The sequence below is a fragment of the Apus apus genome, chromosome 15 (assembly GCF_020740795.1).
Source record: "Apus apus isolate bApuApu2 chromosome 15, bApuApu2.pri.cur, whole genome shotgun sequence".
Lineage (NCBI taxonomy): Eukaryota > Metazoa > Chordata > Aves > Apodiformes > Apodidae > Apus > Apus apus.
In genome coordinates, this window is record NC_067296.1 from 3,815,619 (window position 1) to 3,840,934 (window position 25,316).

A 25,316-nucleotide genomic window follows, 5' to 3' on the forward strand; every position below is an offset into this window, starting at 1 on the left:
CTGAGCTCCAGCCCGTGGGCTGTCTCCATGGGACAAACTGCTGGCAGGTCTTCTGGAGGAAAGCTGGCAGCAGGAACCAGCTCCCATCCCTCTGTGTATCCCAAAGCCAGTGAAAGTGCCCAGCTGCTTTGCTCTGTGTACTCCATCTACAACATCTTCTATGTCTGTGAGGTCATTTGTCCTCATCTATGATGGCCAAAATTACAGAAATTCCAGCTGTTAAAAGGAGGTTTATAGAGGCACTGTTTTGACATCTCAGACTGTAAGTTAAAATGCTGCTGAGGCTTTCCTGGTGACAAGTTTATAAGACAGATGCTTTCCCAGTGAACATTTGAAAATCATGTATTTCATCCACAAGTGATGCTTGTACCTGGAAGACCCTGAGTCCCCAAACAATCCCACAGGCTTTTGCAGAAGGGAATATAGCAGAAGGTGCTAATTTTTGCACAAATGCCAGGGTTAGCTGTCAGATGAGAGTGGGATTAGATACCAACTGACACTTGGTACCTGAGCTAAATTTAGATCTCACCAGCCAGATTCAAATTCCCTCAGAAATTCACAGGTTCCATTCAGAAGAGAACAGGAAGCAAAATCAGCAGTTGTTGTTATTAGGTTCAAAGATCAAATTAAGTAATTAAGCTAAATTGAGATAAATTGTTCCTATAAGTCTTTGACCATTGTGTAATGCTGCTCCTGTTCCATATGCAAAGAAGGGCTGTGGTTTTGAAAGCTTAGTTGGCTTTTCCATTGTCTCAGAAGTTTGAAGGAAAGCTATTCCCCATCCCAGCTCTTTGTTGTATGGGTTAAATCCCAATCAGGTTATGTCACTAAGATGACAGTACCTTTACAAATAATTTCCCACAGCTGCCAGTATCAAAGCATCCCAGACGTTGCAAGTATCTATTAAAAATAATTTCAACATTCAGCCTCAGCCAGTCTCACAGTTTTTTTGCCACATGCCTAAATAACAATCAGCTACTGGCTTCTGTGTGGAGGGCAAATCATCCTGCTCCCACATCCAGGACACTTGGAAAAGCTCTTGCCTGATGAGGCCCCTTGGGTGCCTAGTTGCTTCTGACCCATCTCACCATAATTGCCAGAAGACTCGAGCTTCTCACTGCCCATGTATGTGCAAATGGCTGTTACAGAGCAAAGGGCACCTACTGGCAGTACTGGGAGATTATTTGGCCCACGAGGTAGTTCATGATGATTTTCCAAACATAGACATGACCTGGTAGGATTAAATTCACCATCAACTATGAGACTCTCTTTGAAGTGGCTAGAGGGTCTGTTTCCCACAAGCAGCATGTTGGAGATAATTCCCCAGGAAGCCCAAGAGATGCCAGTGGCTGGAATTGTGGCCAAGGAAACGTATGTTTGAAATCCCTTTGGATCACCTATGGTGCCTTGTTGGGTTTTTTGGCTTGAAAGCAAGCCAGGCTCCAGCACAGAGGTGGGGAGCTGCAGATATGGCTTTGCACTCTCATCATTTGCCCCCAGTGGGGCAGTGACAGCATTCAAGTGACTAACTCATCAGGAGACATTCTTAACAGAGTATCCTCTCCTTCCACCCATAACCTCCTCAAAGGTGTTACTTTTTTTTCCCAGCTGCTCAGCATTAAACAGACTCTTCCCTTGCACGTTATCATCTTGTGGCTTGAAAGTGCGACTTGAACATTTAGACTTCAAAAGCTGGGGATCAGTTGCAGGTGGTGGATGGAGTTCCTTGTTCCCTGTCGTGGGAGCTGACACTTGGCTTTCCACTCGTGCTTTCCAGTTTCCCCTCCAAATGGCAGCAGGACTGGATATGATTGGTTCTCATCTTTACAGAATGCTGCTGCACACACTGATGAACAAAACTCTCCTTCATGCCCATGAGCACCAGTGAGCTTGAAGCCAATCTTTTTCAGTATGAGAAACTGTTCATGCAGCTACTTTCTGGCATTCCTTCTCCTCTAATTACAGCTACTTTTTTTTTTCCCCTCCCCTCTTTGCTTCATTAAGGAACGAAGACACTCAAGCCTCAATTCACAAAGGCATTTAAGCATCCAACTCCTGCTGAAATCCCTGGTGAGTCTAAGCATTAGACAATCCTCAGCTCTCTGTTCGTTCCTGAAATGACACTGGGGACTTGTGTGGTATTGCTCCTGATTTATACCAAGCTTGGGTGAGTGAGGAATCAGCCTTTGTGAGGGAGAGGAAGGATATTACAGTGGCTGAAATCCTGACGGGGAGGTTGATGATACAGATGCACTTTCCCAGCTCTTCATCTGACATTCTCTGTGACCTTAAATAAATCACACCCCTCCTTCTGTGTTTCTGGCCATCTAGCACATCTCTGCCCTGCAGGTTTGCAAAGCTCCACGCTTTCATGTTCAAAGATAGTCTAGTCTGGGCTTTCCCAAGGGAACTGGATGTTTATGTCTCTTTGGGGACTCTCACTTCCTTAGTCTCTTTGAAAATGCCAATTTTAGAGATTACTGCAAGGAAATAGCAGTAGGATCCGGAGCAGGAAGGAAGAGTCTGTTGCTCTGCTTGGCATTCCCATCTTTAAAGAGTAAAGAGGATGGCACAGGAAAAAGAACAGGCAAAGTTAATTGCCTTATGTTTATACTGGAGGATCTCAAGTTCTCCCTCAAGATCCACTGCTCATCTGCCTGCATCTGCTCATGGCCAGGGCTGCGTTGAGGTAGTTTCCAGCCAAGGTAATGCTGTGATTGTGCACTCCCAGCACTGAGTGACAATGTGATGCCTCAGCATTGGGGGCCAGAGCCTGGTGATTCTTTTCTGCTATGTGTTGCTTCTTGCAGCTCAGCCAGCATTCCAAGGGCAGGATGGTTCACCAGTAAAGACTGCACTTCAGCTGAGGGTGCTGAGGAGTTGAGCTCATCCTCCTCCATCTGTCACTGCTGTTCCCCACTGAGGGGAGGACTTCAGATATCCACCAGTATATGGAAAAACAAATGTTTATTTTTCCTGTCATGCCCTTGATTACCCTGTTACATTGCATATTCATTAAGTCACAGAGGGAGGGTTTTATTTTTCCCTCCTTTCATGATTTTTGCCTTGCAGTCATCAGAAATACAGGGTCTGGCCTCACTTGGCTGGATAACACAACTCTGCTAGTCCCCATGTCGGGGAGTGCTGCTCTCACCAAGTGCAGCAGGAGTCCATCAAAAAACCCATAAGTAAGGAAACTTCTAGTAGTTCTCTCTGACATGCATCCTCTGTTCCCTTTAGCTGCTTCACTTTTATCTTCCTATCTTTGTTGTGTCCTATTCTGCTTGCTCTCCAGCCTCCCCATCACCCAAGCAGTTAATTGTATGAGATCAGGCAGAACAGAGTAGCCTAAAAGTCACCAAAGAGCAAAGTGCAAGTTTGGGGTGCAAATTCTAGTGAAAGCCTGATACAGATGTGACTCAGCCTGTCTCTGCACAGCTGAAGGGGCAGACCTGCAGGAGGTGCTCACAGTCATCTGAAAACAAGTCATAAATTTCAACCCAATGAGGTTTTTTGGGCAGCCACACAAGACAAGGAATGAATCACTGAACCCATTCATACGTAGTGAGTTATTAAGTGTAAGGCCAAAGACTGCAAGTGTTCTCTGCACAGCAATGTCTGAGTTAATAAGCCATCACTCAGACACTGCAGTGTGTGTGACTGCAGTGCTGAATTGTTATTATGAAATGTATTTTTTTAATGGTCATATTTGTTCGTTAAGGGAGGAGGCTCAGAAGTTCTGTGCTGTACATTATGCCACGTCACATCAGTCTCTTCTGGTACCCACCAGCCAGGCCTGCTCCCCTCACTCCTACTCTCTGGTTTTACAGCAGGACATGCTGTCCCTTTGGAGAGGCAGTGCTGTGGTGCAATGGATGGGTTTGTTGCCTCCTCTTCGTGGAGCATCACGAAGGGCACCTCTGAGCACAGCAACCACAGACCCAAGAGGGGCTGGCAAGCAAGGCTGAAGGTAAGGACCAAACTGCAGGCCACTGTTGGAAAACAGGCTCACTTAGACCTCTCCCTCCATCTGCCTTCCTCACTCCTCTTAGGGTCATGCTTGTTGTGATTCAGAAACACCACTTCAAGAAGACCCACAGATCCATATAATTGTTCAGGTAACCAGATACCTCAGGCTCTGAAAATACTTGTGAACACTTACAAGCAGATCTAATGCTCTCTCTGACATTATAGCAATAGAAGGCCTGAGCTCCAAAGATGCTCCATCTTTCAGTACCTCTGCCTCTAGGGTTGCAGTTGTCTTGGGAATGGCTGCCTGAACTCATCCACAGAGAACTGTTGCTTCTTAAAAATATTTGAAATGAGCAGTAAAACTAAACAACTCACCTGGAAGCTCATTGCAGACACGATATGTATAATAGATTAAATCTTGCTTTTCTGAGAAGTGCTCCCTCCCCTCATGAATCTCATCTCCTTATGTACAAAAATAACAAAGAAAGAAATTAACAATCATAGGTTTACAGGAACATAAAGTCATAGGATATTTAAAGTGGGAAGGGTTCTCAGGAGGTCTCTAGTTCAATCCTCTACCCAAAGCAAGGTCAGAGGAAGCCAGAACAGGTAGTCTTGAAAACTCCCAAGGACAGAGATTGCACAGTCTCTCCAGGCAAGCAGCTCCAATGTTTGTCTGCCCTCATGGGGAGACATTTCTTCCTTATATCCAGAAGGAATTATTGTTTTGATTTGCACAGTTGGTGTCTCTTGTCCTCCCACTATTTGCTGCTGTGAAGAGCATGGTCTGTCTTCTCAATGACTTCTCAGAAGTACAGAGGAGCTGCATTTTGATGAAACCTCCCCAGTCTATGTTGCAGGGCAGGGGGAATGCACCTTGATGCCCAAAAAACCTTATGAGAAGCAGAGTGAAAACCCGTTACTATGGTCTTACATTAGAATTCAAAGCAATTAAATAATTAAATTAGCACAAAATAACCGCAGATAAAATAGGGTAATTAATGTCAATTACCCTGGTTGCTATAGAAACATGACTGAAACAAGCAGAAGTTACAGATAAGGTCAAGGTGAACCACAAATGTAAGTGGCTGGCATGGTCTTTTTTCTCTAACTGATTAGGACTTTAGCTCTTCTGGCTGCCAACCAGTTATTGATAGAACTTAACCCATTTAATAATCCCATAATCACTTTAATCCAGTTGCTCAAAGTATTTTGCAGCTGGTTACTCTAGCTGATTAACAACTGTCTTTTAAGAAGTAAAGAAAAGCTGTTGTACATGCAGCAGTGTTTAGCAAAGCCCTGGTTTCTGAAAGGTAAGATTGAATGGATAGCAAAATCTCTGTAAATTACAAATGCATGACCCTGGGGCACAAAAGGATGTTAAGAGCCTTTAATTTCATGAACAGGCACCAATATCACTTTAGCATTTGCAAAATTGAATTGGGAGCATGCAAGGGAAAGTGGTCAAAGGACACCCCCACGACCAGGAGCCTTCAGATGCAAATAGTCAGTGAGGGCATTGGTTGGAGCAAACAGAGAACTCGGTTGACTTAAGGTGCCTTGGAGGTCAAGGACGTGTGGGACATGGACCTTGGTCCTGCTCTGCCTTTATTTGGCTAAGAGGTGCTGAAATGGTTGCCTGATAATTTTGTGGAAAAGGTTTTAAGAAGTGTTTCCTTCTGGTTTGGAATGACACTCAGCTATTTAGAAGATCTATTGTAAATGATCAATTCCTTCTTGCCCCGCCCCAGGCCCTCTTTCTGGACATTCCATTTCAAACACAATTTATGGCTCAGATGAGAATCCAAGATGTTTTTAAAGCATCCCATTTGTGTGTGGCACTTCACCACTTGTTAGCAGCACCGAAAGAAGGGGCAGCACATAATGGGACATCTCAGGTTTATTGAGACATCATTTTCCAGTGGAAAACAGTTTAGATGAAAATGTACTGACCAGGTCTGTAATGACATACTTTGTCAAGCCCTCTGAAGTCTACTAGTGAAAAAGAGCATTTTGTACAAGATCACTATTAATTATTATAATGATTATTTGGTTGCTTAGCTTCTGGACATTTTTGTGGTCCTCTTAACTCAGGATTTATGGTGTTGTGATTTTTGAGCCTCAGGATCAGTTATAAATACTGTCTAGCTGGTGATTCTTCTTTGTCTGCACAACGCTCAGGAGCTCAGAAGTAGCACTCCTCAGAGTTGTGATTGACTCCCCTTTGGCAGTTTGTGAGGCTGAACTTGTTAAAAGTTTAACAGAAGAGGATTTCAAATAGGTTTTCCAGATTTGGGCTCTACCTCATCTTTTGAACTTGCCCAGGACAAGTGGCATGAAGAGCTGGTCAGACTGGATTTGCCAGGTGAGATCTCAGCCATCCTATATAGTACCTGGGAAGAGGACTCAGCCTGAGGCACATTTCCTCACTTATTTGAGGTGTTTTCACAGACCACAGAGATCTTTTTCGCCATCCCATACCAAGGGGAGCTTTTTTCTGCTGACATTTCTCTCCATTGAGAGTCACAGGGAATTGAAGACTGGCTGAGGTTGTAGTGCCCCACAGGAACAAATTCAGGGAATGTCTCTGCTTGTTGGACTCAACTCCACAATTTGCATGGACTATCTCAGGCTGGAAGAAATAGAAAATAGTAAAGACAACACAGAGTGATGACTGGGTTGTCTCTGCAGCTGGTGGGAGTTTTTGTATTTTGCATTTCTTCAGTATCTGAAAGGGCTACAGGAAAAAAGAGGGAGATTTAGGTGAGCCATTAGGAGGAAATTCTTTAGTGTGAGGGTGTTGAGACCCTGGCCCAGGTTGCCCAGGGAAGCTGTGGCTGCCCCATCCCTGGCAGTGTTGAAGGGCAGGTTGGATGGGGCTTGGAGCAACCTGGGCTAGTGGGAGGTGTCCCTGCCCATGCAGGGGGCTGGATCTAGATAATCTTTAAGGTCCCTTCCAACCCAAACCAGTCTGGGATTCTATGATCAAATTTCCAGCTGAAGTTTCAGCAGAGTCAAATTTGATGTGAATGACTCAAGACAGGTTTTCATCTCTGGATGGAAACTGGTATCTGGAAATTGGACCTAAGCCCCTAGTGTCCCTGGTCCCTCTCTCCAAGTGAGGTAGATTTCATGTTCACTTTTCAAAAGAAAGTCTTCATGAGCTGTAGGACTTGGCATGAGCTGGTCTAGAGGCAGAGTAAGAGAGTGTCCACAGGTAAGGTTAAAAAAAAAAAAATAGTGTGGAAGAAAATACATTTCGAGTCAAAATTAAGTAAAATATACTTTGAGGTTTGGGGGATTTTTTTTGGCAGGAGTGGGGAGAGAAAACGTTGATGAAACTAATGATTTTTGGGTGGAAAAACAGAAAACAAACCCTGAACTGCCAATGTTTTGGATTAACTGAGAGCACTTCATGAAACTTAAAAACTGCAGTGTTTTGCATTGCTTTGTTATTTAAGCCTTTTAAAAACTATGTAAAATCTATGCCAGTTTTATTTTCAGAAGCCCAAGAAAAAAAAAATCAGCATTTTTGAAAAAAAAAAAACAGAACTATTTTTTATGTATAAGTTTTCCTACTTCTACAGCAGTAATGTCTGCCAAATTAAAAAATCCCACAAGAGCAGCTTCCTCCTGGAGTTCCATTTTTGTACAAAAATTCTGCTTTGATAAATTAACCCAATTATTGAAAAGAAAAAAGGAAAAGTCTTTGTATAAAGAGGGAGTTTGAGTCAGACTTGACTTTGTGCTGTTGCTTCTCTGCATCCATTCCTGTTCACACCAGAGGAGCTACAAGATTCTTTTTTCCATGTAATACATGGTTGAATGGGAGTAAATGCCCTTTACAGCTGATGAGGTTCTCTTCCATATCTTACTTCCCATAGTTTTGTTAGTCCCTGCAAATCAAAAGTGATGGATTTTCCTCTCTTTTGCTGGTAATGAACATTTTCTGTGTCTCCTTCAGGGGAATGATGTAGTAGATTTAATGGGGCTTGAAGTCCATAAAGTTGACTACATTTTTAAAGGGGGTTACTTGCACCTTGGTTAGGATCACATATTACTTTATAGATGCAATCAAGAGAGAAAAAAAACTTCCAGGGCATGCTTAGAGGACTTGCAGGCTGTTGTTGTGGCTTATTTAAGGTGGTGTTTCATTGAACTATTTGCAAAAGCATGAAAAATAAAGAGAAGCAGTGTTATGTACTACTTCATACAGGGATGGGAAGAAAAGGGCTTGCTCTGGGGTTGAGATGAAGGGTAGAAAGGAGGGTTGGCCAGAGAATAGAAGGGTAGATAAGTGAGTCTGGAGACAGGAATGGTTAAGAGGAAATGAGCTTAAGGTTGTCACCAGAGCAACATTTATAGTAGTGAAAGAGGAAGGGGCTGAGCTTTTTGGCAACAGTCTATTCTAGAGAACAAACAAAGGTTTTTGAGAAAGCATCACCATTGAATTAAGTCTGGAAAAGCATCCAGCCACTGTAACACCCCATGAACAAGTCCTGATTCAGCTGCAGGCAAGGCATGCTCACTGTGGGGGTCTCTACTGCTGTCAGAGGCAAATTTTTAGTCATGGGTTTCTCTTGATCTGGGTAAACCCTTGGCAATTCCAGATGAGGGTGTGTTTCCTGGGACATCAGAAGTAGGCTTGGTGGCCTAAGTGAGTTCTAGGACTTCCAGATATTTGGCTACTTTAGGGAATACCAATTAAGGGCATGTGAAGGAGCACAAAAGTTCCAGTTGGATGTTATGGTCATTTCTTACCTGCCTGCCCCAGTTTCCACTGTCCCTGGAGACAGCCTGGAACAGAAGAGCTGGGATATGAGTGCATGGAGTCCTGCAGACCTGCTGTGGCACCCTCACCTGCACTGCCCAGCAGCTGCCAGCTGGGACTCACACCTTGGGACTGATGCACAAAAATACCCTTTGCCCCTTCACAGGCCTTTCTGATACCTCATCATCCATTGGGCTGATTTTCCCCTTGGCAGCTGATAGTAGTTTTTATACAAAGATACCAGAGTGAGTTTTCCTAGTCATAAAGACAAGATTGTTCTGTGGCTGAGTCACTTTTATTTGTTCCTCACTCGTTCCTCTCTGCAGAACCAGTGACATCCCAGAGAAGAAAGACTGGAAACCTGTCATGCCCTGCACAGAGACAAAACTTTCCAGTGAGTTTGTATTCTGCTTGCTAGCACTTACTAATGCCCAGAAACAACTTCTGCATGAGGAAAGCACAAGGCAGCAACTCTTTGCCCAAGCAATTACTGTGATTGTCTGCACAAATCAAGTGGGTTTGTATGCAAATGCCCAATAAGCATCTAGTGGCTGCAATGGCTTGAATCTCAATTTGCAATGAATAGTCACATATGCAAACACGTGTAAAAATGTGTATTAATATCTGACAAATCATCAACCTCTCTTTCAAAGAGTTTTTTGGCTTATGTCAGTTAAAAACTCTTTGGTGTGCCATATGTAACCCCTTGCAAGTGAATAGTGGCTCTTCCAAAAGCAATGATTACTGTTCACTCCCAGTCACTATAATGCTTCCAGAGATGCTAAGAAGCTTATTCCCAATAATTAGTAATTAGCAGTAACTATTTTATGGAGCAGAAAAGAGTTGATTACAGTTGTTTTTTATCAGCTGGTATAATAATAGAATAATAAAAAAAAAAAAGCAGCTTGCTTCAGAGAGGGGTGAAAGGGATTATTTCAGAAAGTTGGTCTCACTTTCCAGCTGCCCATCACCAAAACACTAACTTCAGAGATCAGGAATTCTTGATTTTAAGGGGATTAGCTCTCAGCTACAGATAGTTCAGTTTCAGGGCATTGTTTGTAAGCTGAGCTGCAGCCATAGCCCAGCTGGCCCAGGGGGGCCTGATCCAAACTCCCCTTCAAATGATTTGCACAGCAATTTCAGGGACACCTTTGGGTTAATAAGTCCCCAGCTTGAGAGGAGTCTCAATTCTCAGAGCATCTGGCACCAGGGAGAAGCCCATTTACAGACAATTTCTTGAAGATGGAAGAAAAGTGGTTTCTGAAATGAGGAGCAGGTTTCTGCCATGAAAGTGAGCTTTGAGGGTTGCACCTGGCACACATCAATTCCTGCACAGCCCCTTGTGCCTTTCGAGCTGGCCCAGAAAGTACAAACAGGTACACACAGGCTCTGCTGACACCAGCCTCTCCTTTCCAATGCTCCCTGAGTTAATTAATTTTTGCTCAATTTCATTTGACATTCAGATCTGTGATGTGTTTATCCTTCTAATGGGCACTTCTCCCTGTTCCTGACTTCCTCTGAAAGGTTTAACAAATGACAGTGACTTTTTGGGGTGGGTAATGAGCCTTTAATTCTGTACTTATTTATTCATTAAGCTTCAGTAGTATCTGGAAAACATCAAATTGAAAGACTCTCTGTGCATTTAGTCTCTGTTCTTTAAAAAAACACCCAAATCTCTTGCAGCCACTGGTCTATTATTGCCTGTACACAAGTTATAGCTAAGATATCTCAAGGATTACACTGCAGCTAAGATATCTGTCATCATGATGAGTCATTTTGCTTTGAAAACCTCCGTGGTCTACTCAGTCCTTGGGCTTTTATGGGGCCTTCAAACAATTATGCTGAGCTGCACTAGCTCTAAATGTCCTTGTGCAGACCTGAAATAAAACCTGTTTCCCATTTTTTAATTGGTCCCTGCATGGTCCTGTTACCAGGATCCCATGCTACAGGTGGTGGTTGGAGAAAGGGACTGTTTCCCCATCAAATCCTGTGGAGCTTCCCATAGCATCAGTGCAGAAGTAGATACAGTTATTGATATCAAGAGGGAATGTGGGATGGAGGAGACAGAATGATTAACAGTGGAGGCAGAGAAGACAGAAAAAAGGAAGAAGATGGCAAATGAGAGAGATGTAAGACAATGAAAGACACAGGAGAGAGAAGAGAGGAAGAGCTGTGTAGAAGGGGATAAGGAAACAGACACCAGGGCCAGCTCTCCAAAGCATCTTGCTTTGGTGACCATCAAGACAGAACATTAGACAGGATGAACCACTGCTAAGCTCTAGTTGGCCTAGTCCTATGAACTGCAGGGAGGCAGCAAAAACTGTAATTTTAGATCTGGCAATGTTAGCAGAAGCTGACAGACAGCTGGCTCCCAAGCAGAGCCATTCAGCAAAAAAAGCTGACTGTGAAATTGTATTTTTTCCCCACAGATAATTTTCACAAATAATACTGAACTGTTTCATTTCCTTGGAAAAACTTATTCTGTCCTACACTTGAGGAGGACTTAAAAGAGCTCTGGTTTATATTGTTAAACTATTCTGCCCTAGAGCACTAATTCTGCCCGGGGTACCTTCTGCTGCCAGCTCGGCTGGGTTAGTGATGCAAAGGGCTTGGAGTAGGGGCACCAAAGTGACAGGCTGAGCAAAAGCCACCAGCACAGTCTCCCAACCCATCCTCCTCCTGACAGAGTGGTAATTGCATTTGCACAAGCATTCTCCACTACACACAATCATAGAATGTGTGGGGTTGGAAGGGACCTGTAAAGGTCATCTAGTTCCACCCCCTTCAGTCCACAGGGACCTTTTTGACTAGATCACATTTCTCAGAGCCTGGTTGAGTCCAACCTTGGATGTTTCCAGGGGTGGAGCCTCTACCACCTCTCTGGGTAACCTGTTCCAGTGCTTCACCACCCTCATTTCAAAGAACTTCCTAATGTCTGATCTGAACCTACCCTGCTCCAGTTTAAGGCCATTGCCCCTCGTCCTGTCGCTACAAGCCCTTGGCAACAGTCCCTCCCCAGCTTTCCTGTGAGGATGTCTGTCCAATGTCTTGCTAAGAACACAAGACTAGTGAGGTCCCCTTCCAGGGTGAGCTCTAACAGTGTGCAAGGTGAGGCAGGGAGCACTGGAGCTGGGCACGTTTTCACTTTCTGCTTGGATGATTTTGTTAGGTTGAAGTCTGGATGTGTAATGAAGGAGCAGCTTTGTGCACTGCCCACAACTCTGCCTCTCTGAAGCCACCCTCCTGAATACCACCTGATTCACCTGTGTGTCCCAGTCCTTTTGCTGGAGTCCCTTCTTCCACACAACCCTCCTTTTGCCACAAATACTGGCAGCCAGCAACTTTGAAGTTTTTCCTACCTCCTTTCGCTTCCTTTTTCTTTTTACTCTTGCTCTTTATGTTTTTCACAGTTGCACAGAGAAGTTGGAACTGCTGGAGAGGCAGCAGGAATGCAAATGACTGGTGCAGGTGAACAAACAAGTAAAGATGAAAGGAGCAGGGCTGAGTACCCTGGAGAGGTCTAGAGGTCCTAAACCAGCTCTTCAAGCTTTGCAGTCTGATGTTCTGCTCATGGCAAAGGCAAGTCAGAGGGTCCCGATTGCTCCCAGACACCTTTATTCTTGCAGTTCAAAGCACCTTCATTTTCCCAACTTTACTGGGTCTTCCCCCACTGCTGTCAGTACAAGTGGTTTCCTGCCTAATTCTTTCAACAACGTTGTGCTTTCAATGCTGTGTGTGTGTGTGTAGGTGTGACCCAAGGACTGGTGTGCTCTCTGCTTCACGCCCCTTCTCTCGCTGTCCCGCCGTGCAGCCCGGCTCTTGGGGCACTCTCATCTGATCAGCTGCTACACACTTCTGAGCTTAACCCTGCAATCTTACCTAGTGGGTGGCTCAGGCATGGCTGACAGAAATGGGAAGGAACATAATGTTGGGATTGCTAATTGTTGTAGGCAATGTCCTGCTTTACCTTTGGGTGAGGATCTGTGGGTACCTTTTGTTCCTGATTTCTGTGGTGTGGTTTTTAGGGTCCATGACCACGATGGTTTTCACTCCCTGAAGAGTTGTTTTGGCTATTTTTGCTATTTTTATCTGCTGGAATACTTATGATCCATTATATCCTTGGGTATTAACCAAGGACCTCTCGACACTTGGAAAAGATGCTGAAAAACAGTCTGAAAACCTGTGGGAAGCTGGAGGTTTTTCTCTCTAAAATTCCAGAACCCAACGTCGAGCAGCAAGTGTGTGTTGCTGGGTGGTTCCAGTACCAGCACCTGCAGCTGTCACAGCTCAGGAACATCAACAAAAGGCCACCTCATGTGCCAGTGGGTCGTTTCCCTGGCCCTGGATGGCACTGAGCACTGTCTTTACCACCTTTGTAACACCTTAGCCTGGTGTCTCACTGCCCTCTTGCTGCTCCAATCCAGCCGGGGATGGCTCTGCCTCATTTATCATTTGTTCATCAAGAACAGATTTCTTTTTTAGCAAAAAAACCCTGATTGTTTACTGCAGCATTTCACAATTTCCCTCATAATTAGCTGGCCTAGAAATTAGGCTGTGCATGTGTAGCAGGAAGCCAAATGCATCTGCCCCTGCTGTGAATACAAGAGCCCACCCACACAGCAGAGAAGAGCCCCGACACACACTCTGATGGGAAATAATCCAGAGTTATCAAGAAGGATACATGGGGTGAAGTCTCCTGCAGAAGGAGAGGGTCTGTGGGTCCCTTTTTGCCACACAGGTGAGTGACAGTGGGTTCGGGGTTGTGTCCACACATGGTGACTTCCCTGCAGCCCTGCTCCCAAAGCAGGCCTGATCTGAGCTTACCAGCAGGTTCTTTTTTACCTTGGAGTTAATTGTCATGCAAAATTCATTATGAAAATGAGCCCCATTGTTCTCTGTCCAGGCAGGGGGTGATTGGTAATACTTGGTATTACTTGGTCATAACTGGCCACTGACCTCCAGGGCCTTGACCCTCTCAGTCCCCAGTCTGTGTTTTGATTCTGCAGCCCTTGGGCAGGATGCAGCAAGCTGTGCCACAGGCACAGGTCACCTGCCTTCAGCCTCACCACAAGCCTCACCACCCCCTCAGGACAGGTGACCAGCTTCTGGGCAGGTAACCAGTGTCCCCCAGTAGTCTGGGGCTCTCTGAAAGTTTTTGTGAGGCTGGCAGCAATGGCCAGGCCAGGCTGTGGGATAAAGACACCACGGAGGTTCATGTCAGTCTTTGCTCACACCGAGTTTTTTGCTCTCACAAAGTTACTGCCTCGTGTTCTTTCCAGAGCACCTTGCACCATCAGGAGCCAGGTCCTTCAGCACAATATGGTAGAACTTCAAACACTGTGCTTAGCTCTCCAACAGCTTTCTCCCTGCTGTTTCTACCTGCTGCTCTCCCACACACATAGAGAGCTCCTTCAGATGCCTCCCAAGCACTCAAGTTTCCTCCCTCACTCCCAAGGGACACTCTAGAGCTGCATGACTTCACTTCTGCTCAAGCACAGCATGTGCCCATGCTTTGGTGGCAGCTCCTCCAGCCTAGCTGGGCTCTTTCTGTGCAGAAACTCAGTTCCTTCGGGTGAAAACCCTGCTCTATCTCCACGCTTATCCCACTCAAGGCAGGATCCAACCTTCCTGCTGCAGCAGATGCCTCCTCCTGTGAGTCCTGCAGTGCCTCAGAGCTGCCTGAGGAAGCATCAGGAAAGCACATCTGTGCTCACCCAGTGTGGCACAAAATAATAAGGGGGGGGAAGGATGCAGTCTGAATATTATGCCTGAATTTTCTATTATTACTATATCACTGTGTCAAAATTGAAAACCATGTAAGATTTCTCAGGAGGGGCCATCCGTAATGCATTGCAGAGATGTGTGTAGGTATTCAAACCAGTATATACAACACTAGTATTATTGAAAGAAATTGAAGGCCCAGTCTTCTCTCCGTAAAATATTCATTATTCATGTTATAGTCCTTTAACAAAAACTAAAGCCAAATACATATTCAATTTCTATATATATATTATTTTATTTTATTTTATTTTTTCCATTCAGAATTACCTGCTATTCTTCTCTGGTGTCCAATGGAGATGAAATGTCCTCTTGTTATTCCTGTATTAGCTTCTGACAGTTCAATTTCTCCGAGTGCTGTGTTTGAGACAACCCTTAACAAATAGCCACACAGGTAATTGCACTGATCCAAATGTCTTGCCAAATCTTTTAGATCTGATGTCGATCACAGGCAGTAGGATGTTGACAGCCCTGACTCAGCCCTGGCAGCTGCCTCTGTGAGGCTGTTGGTTTTGGTTTTTGATTCTGATAAATATTATTGGGAAAGCTTTCGACATCTGCACAATTTCATTCTCTCCTTCTGAATAAGACCTTGCAAAGGTATTGTGCCAGATATGCTCCACAACCTTGCTTCTCTCTTCATTTTGCATTCACAGAAGTTGTGAGGCTAGCTGGTGGTTTTAAACTGCTATTTCTTTTCTTGGAAGAGAGATCATCTCCCCAGTTCATATAACTTACTAGCACCATGAACACCTAATGACTGCTGTTCAAAACACATTCTAAGATGACTTCATCTCCCACCAGTTCCAGGCTATCCTTTACAGCATGCTTTTCCTGATGAGAATTAAGAGACTCATTTAACAAGGTTCTCTCTTGGAAATCTTGCTTTACTTTTTTTTGTGTGTGTTTTTTTGTGTTGTTTTTTTTTTTTTGCCTCTCAAGCATATTTCAGGCCAAATATTCTTCCCTAATTATTTCTGAGAAGAGCAGCAGTTTGAGGGGCTTGACAAGACCAGGAGTCTCCTGGGCAAAGCACCACGTATCCAGGCAGCAGAACCTCTCTGCCTACCCCAGGTTTCAGTCTGAAGATGACAAAGAATCCAACAGGAGAGAAAACAAACTTCACCATTTTAGAAAGGGGGAACTGAGGCCGGGAGATAAGAGGGACCATGGTTCTCCAATCATAATTACAAGTCTAAACTCCCTAGTTGTTTTTTTAAAGGTGCCTAAATTATTTTCAGGATCTAGGACTTCAGTGAGGCAGTTTTCCCAGGAAACCTGTAAGAGAGGTGCAGAGGGACACAGCTAAGCCTCAGTTTTAATCACAGGCTCGTTAGCCCTGCTGCAGACTGCCATCATTTTGCTGTGTCCCCCACAGTGGGATTTTATGTTCCAGAAGATTTTGCCTGTGATGAGTTACTATTGATTTTTCCAGGCTGCCATTAATCTTTCACACACCTTAAAAATAAAATTTAAAAAAACCCAACCAAAAAAAAACCCCAAAAAAACCCCACCCAACCCTGGATTATAATCATGTGCTTGTACCTTTGTACCACTGAAATCTGAGCTGAAAATTCTCTGTCTCCTACCCCACCCTTCTATCTCACCTTCCCCTTAGCCCATTTCCATTTCCATCCATCACATAAATGCAACGAGCCCCCTGGCAGCAAGAGTTTAGCAACAGGGTCTCCAAACAGACAGAAGGACAAGAAGAGGCACATTCCAGAGCTGCCACAGCTCCTGGGACCCCATCCCTGGGTTTTCCATGGCAGTGGTGAGCCACTGTGCCAAATGGAAAATGCCTTTAGCTCTAATGGTAAATGATAGGGAGCTGGATAAGAGGAAGAGAAAGCACTTTTCCACTGGGAGCTGTACTTACCCAGATGTAGCACTTACTCGTGGTCTCTGGAGAGAGCAGCTAATGCACATCACAGAGCACGAAGGAGGAAGCCCCCTCTTTGCTTTCAGAAAGACAGTTCCTTTGCATCTGCAGTTTCTTGCTGAAAAGTGCTCACAAATATAAAGCCAGGAGCTAGTTTGTCTTTCCTCCCTCTGCCAATCTTAATGGGAGTAACAGAAATGTCTGCCTCGAATGGCAATATTAAATTTACTGTTAACTATCAATATTAAACTTGTACATAAAGATCAGTGCTGCTGGGCAATGCTTTAGCAGAACATAGCCTGGGTGCCATGGACTGAGACCCAAGTGTCCAAACACATTTACCCATCAAAATAGTGCCTGTACAACAACAGCTGTGGTCTTCTTTCCCCAAGAATGATTTAAAGACTTCTCTAGTCCCCTCTGTATTGTCCCCAGCCCTGGGAAGCAGTGATGCCACACAAAGGTGACTTGTCCCAGCTGTTCTTTCAGTTTGGTGTGAACCTGCTCTGGGACAGCTTGAGAGCAGATAGTGGCCCTTTGGTGTGAGAAATTGAGTTTGTCATAGGAGGAAAGTCAGCTACTGGTCCATTAGCAGCTTCCAAGACTCCAGAGACCTAAAGAAGATTCTGCATCAACAATTCCTGAACACCACAGGGAGTGGGACAACAGCTCTCCCACCTGTCCCTGGAGAGAAGGACTAAACAAGCAGCAGCAGAGAAGCCAAACTCCGTGGCTCATTTTAGGTTTCATTGCCAGAGGTGGCTCTAATTAAAGTTGCACTGCAGCAACTCGTAGTGGGATTGCTAAGGAGCAGCCTGATATGGAAAAGTCCACTGATCTGATCCCACAACCCCAGCTGCAAACATCTTAACTGCAACATGCATCTTCTGCTGACCCACAATAGCTTAACTAATTAGCAAACACATTTACTATGTGAACTAGTTGCAAAATTAAGCCCATCTCACCAGGAGACGTTTTGCTGTCTCTGCAAAGCTATTTCTAGATAAAAGTGTAGGATCAGGAGCAATTTTCCCTTGAAACTGGGCAATATAAACAACAGCATGAGGGTGCAGCAGTGTGTCAGCATCCCAGGAAGCCTGAGACAGGAGTCCCTACCTACCTTATGAGTCAAGACTGCCCTTGTACTGGATCTTCCCCACCGTTTGGCCTTCAAGCATCTTAAACCACATGTAAGTGTCACCAAAAATTGCCTAGCACAAGGGAAATACAAGCAGTTGCCTGTTTTTGTCTCAGCTGTATGTGACCTTCTAAAGCCCAAGCCACTAGCAAAGTACAATGAGAGCACAGCTGGCCCTGGAGAAAGCTACACACATCTGCACAGGCAGTGGGAGCAGACACCTGACAAGCAAGAGCTGCATGGAGCAGCCCATGGCAATTTGCTGAGCTCTAAGACAGCAGAAGAGAGTAATGAAATTATTATGGTTCCCAGTTGCTGTCAAGTTCTAGTGTCTCTTGAGTGCTGCTGGGCATTATCAGACATGTCAAGGTACAACTGCTATTCCTGCAGAGAGAAAAAAAAAAACCACTTTTTTTGAACAAAACCAAATTCTTTATCTGAATATAGTGTGTTCTATTAATGTTTTTCAGCTCCTGCAAAGCAGGAGGATACACACAGCCAGGTGGAGGTTTTGTTCATTTATTACTTTTTTTTTTTTTTTCCAGAAAGACTGTGTAGGCTTTGGGTCAAGTAACACTTGGGAAAGTCTGTTCAGAGCTACAGTAAGGGCTCATTTGTACAAAGGCAAATGTATCTTCTAAATCTGTCTGTCTGGAAGGAAGCAAAGCTTTAAAAAATAATTAAGATTTCCCACAAGTGCCTCATTCACAATAGAGTTTCATGATATAGTTACGCTAAGAGGAAATGAATGTCCCTCATTTGAGGTTATTATCACAAATGAATTAAATGAGCAGATACCTTTTAAAGACTGGCTTTAAAATCTGGATTCAGCTCAGAAATGGAGTCGTTCCAAAATGCTCCATTAGTGCAATGGCACATGACCAAGCTGTGCAGTACCCAGGTTCTGGTGCCCGGGTCAAGATGACCCCACTACGTATCTGATGAGTATGTCCTGCACACCTAATTACCATTGGCTTTTGGCTGGATGAAACCAGTGACTTTATGGGAAAATAAAACAAATGAAAAGATGTTGGCTTTTAGATTCGTCTGAAATAACATACCTGGAATAGTCCCAACAGCTCCTATCCTGACCCTACTGAAATCAACAGAAGATAAACACTAGGCAGATGTACTGGCCTGGGTGTGCAGGACCAGATCCATTGCTCTCTGGCTTGAATTCTTCACCAACAATCTGTTCTGAAAAGCAAGTGGGTCAATAGTGTATTGAATGAAGCTATGCCTGATTATCTTGGCTGAAGATGTTTACTGAATCACACAACTGGAGCAGTGTTGGTAGTCGAGCTGGTAAGAATTACTCCATATTTAATCAGAATTTTTGCTTTTTCTCCTGGGATCCCCAGTCTCCATTGTTAGGGGACTCTACTTAATCTCAAGCCTGCCTCCTCTCAGCAAGCCAAAACCCTATCCAGGGAAAGGTAAGGATTGCTCTCCAATATAAACCAACCCTATTACTTATGTGGAGACTCCAAAGGAGTATTCAAGGACCCACAAGAGACACTCAGATATTCTCTCAGGGTGGCGTTGAGTGGATGGGAGCACAGATGTACAAATTAGCAATCTTTGACTCTATGAACAGTCCAGGTTGTAACTGAAATGACTCTTTAAGCTCTTAAACTCATCTTTTGTGTCTTCTGTTCTGTCTTCTCTCCAGAGTCACTGCAGAGCCAGTGCTGAATTCAGTCCCAGAGACCTGCAGGTTGGCTTCTAGAGAGAAGAGCTTCTCCTCTGGGCAGAGCCCTCTGCCCAGCCCGAGGGCTGCAGGCTGGCCTGGCCATTGCTGCCACGCAGAGCAGGGACTCTCTTTTCCCCTTCAGATGAATGAGTAAATAACAGTCAGGCACAGGAATGGGAGCCTTTAGTGATAGGAATGCTGCTGCTTTCCAGAAGTACACCTCCTGATCTCCTCAAGAGGAGCATGTGCTGTGCACATGGTTAGTGCAACAGCCAGGCCATATTCCCCCCAGCTCTCATTCCCATCTCATCCCCCCAGCCCAACTCTACCTTGCCATGGCACAGCTGGGTCCCCTCTTTGCTGAAAGACCCTAGTCAGAAGCCAGGCTCTTCTAATTTCTCTCCTTGTGCTGCACACTAGAACCTGCTCCAAGTAGCAAGGCATTGGCAGTGAGCAAGGTGGATAAAGCTGGAACTTGATTTGTTCAGAACATTCAAGTTTGTAACAGTAGCAGGTTGGTTTGCAATAAATTCTTTCAGCTTAAAAACTAATGCCAAAGCATAGATGCTTTCTCATGCACTTCTCCTATGTGTTCAACCCATCAACATAAGGATTTATAACCTTCTTTACCACACCCATTCTCCTTGCAGTAACTTCTCATTAAAGTGGGCTTTTGTCTTCATACCTGAATATTTTTTTCCATAACATTTGCTGGGTGTCCTATGATTTCCTGAAAAAAAAAAAACAAGACAGAAAGTCTGAATCTTGTCACTAATCCTGCCAAGCGAGCTCAGTCTTTCAGCCACGTTCTTTGATACTACCATTAACTGCAGAAAAAGGATGCTAATTCCTTAGCTGTGTCTGCTCAACACACAAAGGCCAAGTAAATAACTAAAATACAGGTTGACGTGGAAACCAGTTTATTAGCTCCCCAGTAAGTACACCTGGAAATAAATGTGTCTCTTGTGTTTTCTCAATGTTAGAAACAAGATGACGCAGAGAAGAGCGCGCGGCCTTCGGCCCCGGGAGGCTTGGCTGTTGCACAGTCATAAAATAAATACCTGGTGCTTTCCACTTCAAGTATCAGCTGTGCTGAAAGGTACATAAGGGCCTACAATCAGTTGTTTAATCAGCTTTAGATAATAAAATAAAAAAAAAACAAACCCACAGACATTCAGCCAGCCTACTTGTGCGTAACGGATACGCTTGATTTGCCAGGATTATGGGCAGTAATCGCATTATCATTTCCATCAGATTTTTCTCTTCTATACTTTTTATAATTCGAGTGATTCATCTAGTGGATGAATATACAGACACAGACAAATACTTCAAAATGGTATTTTGGAGTTGTTTGTGCTTAATTTGTCACATAACAAGTTCATCTCACCTCATTTGCCAAGAGCTGAAGTTGTTATGACAAACACGAAGACGGAAAGAACGTCGTGGCCGTGGAGGAGCTGAGGGAAGGAGAACCAAGGGGTGGGAAGAGGAGGGTAAGAAACAGCAGTACCTGCTGAAGGGAGGGTGCAGTGTGAGAGGAAGACTCATGCTGAAAGAGAGGGATTAGTCCTTTCACAGATGATACCTGCAGATTGAGAAGGATCTGGCATTGACGAAGTGATGAGGGCAACCAAGCGCCCGGCTCAGGAGTCCAGCTGGTCTGGGGAGCACAAAGGTGCCTCAGCTGTCAAGACTTGAGGGTCACATCGTATGTCACTGGAAAGATCACCTCCCCAGACTGACAACAAAACCCATGCTCTTATTCAGGACCCTTAAATTTGAAGCCAGTGATGAACCCTTGCACCTCAGGGAGGAATGAAGATCAACAACTGGAAACAAACAGTTGCAACACTTTCATTATCTTTTGTGGGAAAAATTCCTAAAGGATTATTAATTTCTGATGATACTTGCAATCAGCAGAACTCATTCATTTTTTAAGTTTCACTTATTTGCAGTGAATGGAGCTGCTTCTCAGCTGGGTAGCTGCATTCATTTTGCAATAATGGTGTTTGTTTGACATCTGAGAAATTAACAATGCAAATGCCTCCGTGTCTTGGTAGCACATTTAAAATAAAATATCTTCTTGTACAGAATTGATGACACGACTGTAAAAAGGGCTTCCTAAGAGTTGAAACATTTTTCAAAACCCATTATAACACTAGGCATTTGGATGTGGTGGGGAGCTCAGCTCTATCCACACTTGTCCAAAAAATAAGAATAATAAAAATATTTGGGAATCACTGTATGACTCTGTGCTGTGGTTTTATTCCTTTTCCCACAGCTACCAGCTCTTGAGACAGACCCAGACCCAAGTCTGCTGGCTCTCCCTCTCCAGCTCCATAGGGCAGACTGCAGTGGTGGCTGCATGCCCATGCCTGTGTGCCCCTGGGCAGCATTCATGGCTTCACTTCTCTCCTAAAGGTGACAATGGCACCCAGCAGATGTCCCCAGAGGACCTCTGGACATCCTAAGGCTGGGCACTTTAACTGAAGATCTTGCAGTCTTACACTCAATAATTCAGATCCATGTGCTAACACAAGCAGCTTGCTGACTGTGCATGTGAGGAAGGCTTCACCCTTATGTTTACAAATAAAAAAATCTGAAAATGTTTAACAAATGCTAAAAGTGGAGAAGGGAAGAATCAAGAATAAACTGCGGGCAGGGAGTTTACAAAATATCTCAGTATTTTTAAGCAAGTCTTTTTTTAGGGGTGGGTGGGATGCAGGCTAAATGTAGTCTGTTGGCACACAGGAAAAACAGTGTGTTTTATTTCCTGCCTTAGCTGAGGGGAAGGCCCACAACTGCTCATCCACTGCAGCTTTCTGTTGACCTGTTTCTATAACCCATTTATGCCTGCTCATTGCTGCATATCCTTTGGTTCATAACCATAAGGAAATCCCTTTGTTTACAAGCCATGGATAAATTGTCATTAACAGTAGGCAATAACTTCCTTAAAATATTTGCATAATGTTTTTACTGGTCATTTAGAGCTGTTGCACATTATATTAAACCTTAAATGGCAGATTTTTATTATGCATTATGCCTCAAATAGTATTACGAGTCCACTGGCCTCACTGGAATGTTTTCTGTTTCCTGAAATGTAATGGTGTTGCAAGCCAAAGCAGCTCAAAAGCTTCAATAAGTCTCATTACTAAATTGGGATGTTGAACTGGCTATTTCAGACCACTTACATTGAATAAAATGGATACGTAATATTGCCAGCAGGCCTGCAAGGACTGAGGTCATGGGAAAGAGCTTCAAAGACAGACAGAGGAGTGGCCCAGCTTGAAGAATCACAGAATTACCTTGGTTAGAAAAGACCTTCAAGATCACCAAGTCCAACCTTCAACCTAACACTGACAAGTTCTTAACTGATCCATGTCCCTAAGTACTCTGTCTATATGACTCTGAAATCCCTCCAGGGATGGTGTCTCCACCACTGCCCTGGGCAGCCTGTTCCAAGAGCACTTTAAAGGCTGGCTTCAGATCTTCCCTCCCAACCTCTGGCATGGAGAGCAGGTATATATGTAGATGAAAAGGATAAGGGCATAGCCTCCAGAGCCACCAGAGTTTTTCCAGGAGGTACCCTTAGGCAGAGGCACAAAACCAGCTGTAGGATGGTGCTAAGGCTGGCCCAGGAAGAGCTACTGTAGGGGTACAGAGGACTTGGGTGAACTGCTCCTTTTTTTCTGGGAAGGTGAATCTGGGACTGGTGAATCAGGTGAGGCCACTGCTGATTGCTGCCATCACCCAAGCTCTACTTCAGGAGCCATTAAGTCAATTGAAAGTCCCTCATGACCATCAGATGGCTCTGAGTTAGGACCTAAGGCCAGGTTTAGCTGAAGTTCACCTGGCAGTGCCATTTGTACTCATCTGACCTCCACAACAAGTGCTCAACTGCCACGGCCCAGCACACTGCTTCAATTAACTTGCTCAGCTGGACATTCAAAGAAAGCTGGTTTAGGAATGCACTGTACCATGGAAAGTAATTTGTTTCTTTAAGATTTAGTACCAAATGCTTAGGCTGATTTTGATTTTAGAGAAAGCAGCAACTGGTAAAGTGGGTAATTTGAAACTTAACATATTTCCCCTCCCTAAGATCCAAACACATTAAAAATAGGTGCAAGGAGCTTTTAATTTGTCAGTCATTCCTTGTGCAATTTTATTCCTCGCAGAAAATTGCCTGGGAGAGTGTTTCCTTTTTCCTTCATCTCCTTTCACCCCTGCTCATTTGACTCCATCCCAGCTCCCACCCTCCCGTGGTGCCAGTGTCATCCAGATGACATCTTTCTCTTGCCATCTGCAGAACAGCTGTGTGGATGGGGTGAAGATGAAAGGGCAGCTGCATGAGCCATCCTTCCAAAAGGCAAGCTTTGATTCATGGCTACAGTTAAAATAGCCTTAGCAGAGGAAGGAGTGGAAGTATCCCAACGCCTCTGAGAAAAAAATGATGGTACTGCTGCTGTTTCCCATAAAGCCTGTGAAGTGCCAGGAGTGGCACAAGGCAGCCTTTTCTTGGGAAGTTGCCACCTCATGCCTGTAGCAAAGAAGGTTCAGGCAGGTTTCTGATTTAGAGCCATCAGAAGGACACGCAGCGCAACGTAAGGCTGAAGCAAAACTCGTCTTGGGGTGTGTCAAAAATGCTTACACTTGCCTCAATTTCACAGAACAGTTTGGAAAGGCTGAGAACACCTGAGCCCAGGTTTCAGGGCTGCATTTCATGCAAACTGTGCAGAGAGATACAGGGAGTTACGTGCTTGCTTCAACCAGAGTTCACATCAAACAAAACCAGAAGGCTGGATGGAGCTCAGAGTCATGTCAAGCTACTCGGGGAAAACCTGTGCTAAGCAACCCAGCTTTCCAGGTCCAACAAACACACATACTGAGCATTTAACTGATCCACCCACTGGAATTTCAGCCTACCAGTAAGGTGTAATTGTGAGAGAATGTTTTTATCTACAGCTCGATCATAAATTCTGCACAGAATTTAAATGTACTGGTGTTAGTTACAATCCGAGACCTCTAAGCCAAGCATGAGCTACTTTGATGATTTGATAGCAGCTGCCTTTTCTCAAATGCAGGAACCCTGGCTTTGCTGTGGTGGATTGATTTCTCTCTGAGAGTGGCCAGTATCAACTCAGGGTAAAAATACCCCACTCTGCTACTATAGTAACAGGTGTGCAAAGCAACAAATGGATGGATGCAAAAAAATGGAGATGGATGAGTAAGAAAGATTCCTTGTGTGTATTTTATTCCTTTTTATAGGTCTTTATAGCCTGAGCTTTGAGTACCCTGGTGAGTGCTTGTAACTACAGGTGCAATACACAGTGCCAGAATCAACCCTACAATTCAGCTCAAGGTTTGGCTCCTTGACCTCTCAGCAGAGGAGGGGTTGGTCATGGGCTGATTAAACTATTAAATTCCACATGAAGCAACATTTCTTGTCATAAATTTAGCTGCCATCTGGATCACCCCATGTTTGCTGTGGTACAAGATAGGCAAAAACCCCCTCTAATCAGTGAGTGCCACACTCTTCAGACATAATCCCTGCCCTGGAGAGGTCCTGCCTGCTCCCTGCCTCTGACAGGTGGATGATGTCCTAAGAAGCTTGCTACGTGACTCCATAAATACTCTTTACTCATAAAATGTCATGGGGTTTTTTTAAGAACAGAAGTAGAAGAAATGTAACAGTCTTGCTTCACTAGAATCCTAAACTAATTTCCCTAATTCTCTTCCCTTTTAGGAGCTGGTTGCTTCCTCCATAAGCCAGCATTTATCACCCAAATGCAGCCCTTGGGGCTGGTAAAGGATGACACAAATGGGTGAACTTAGTCCTCCCCTTTCCCTCGTACACTCTCTACCATTAATTTATGGAAAGACAGGTCACTTGAGGGAATTCCTCCCATTGCTGCCCACCCATAGAGTGTTGTCATGAACAAGCATTAACTCACCACAAAGATGAGAGAGCTGCAGAGGAACAAGCCACTCTCCATCATGTCCCATGCGTGGTCAGCAGAAACCGTTCCTGCAGCAGGGAGAGCAACATTGCTTGGTTTTCAGACACTAGATTTATCCTGCAGCT

At 44.4% G+C, this 25,316-nt stretch overlaps 1 long non-coding RNA gene across 2 annotated transcripts in view; it reads left to right on the forward strand.

Annotated features, from left to right (window-relative positions):
• Window positions 1–21,479, forward strand: part of LOC127391013 (uncharacterized) — a 36,437-nt gene extending 14,958 nt beyond the window's left edge. For both annotated transcript variants that reach the window (XR_007890991.1, XR_007890992.1), the window contains 4 exons: window positions 2,005–2,070; window positions 3,831–3,970; window positions 9,070–9,137; window positions 12,154–21,479. This is a non-coding gene — a long non-coding RNA (uncharacterized LOC127391013). The remainder of the gene's footprint in view (window positions 1–2,004; window positions 2,071–3,830; window positions 3,971–9,069; window positions 9,138–12,153) is intronic.
• Window positions 21,480–25,316: the final 3,837 nt, after the last annotated feature.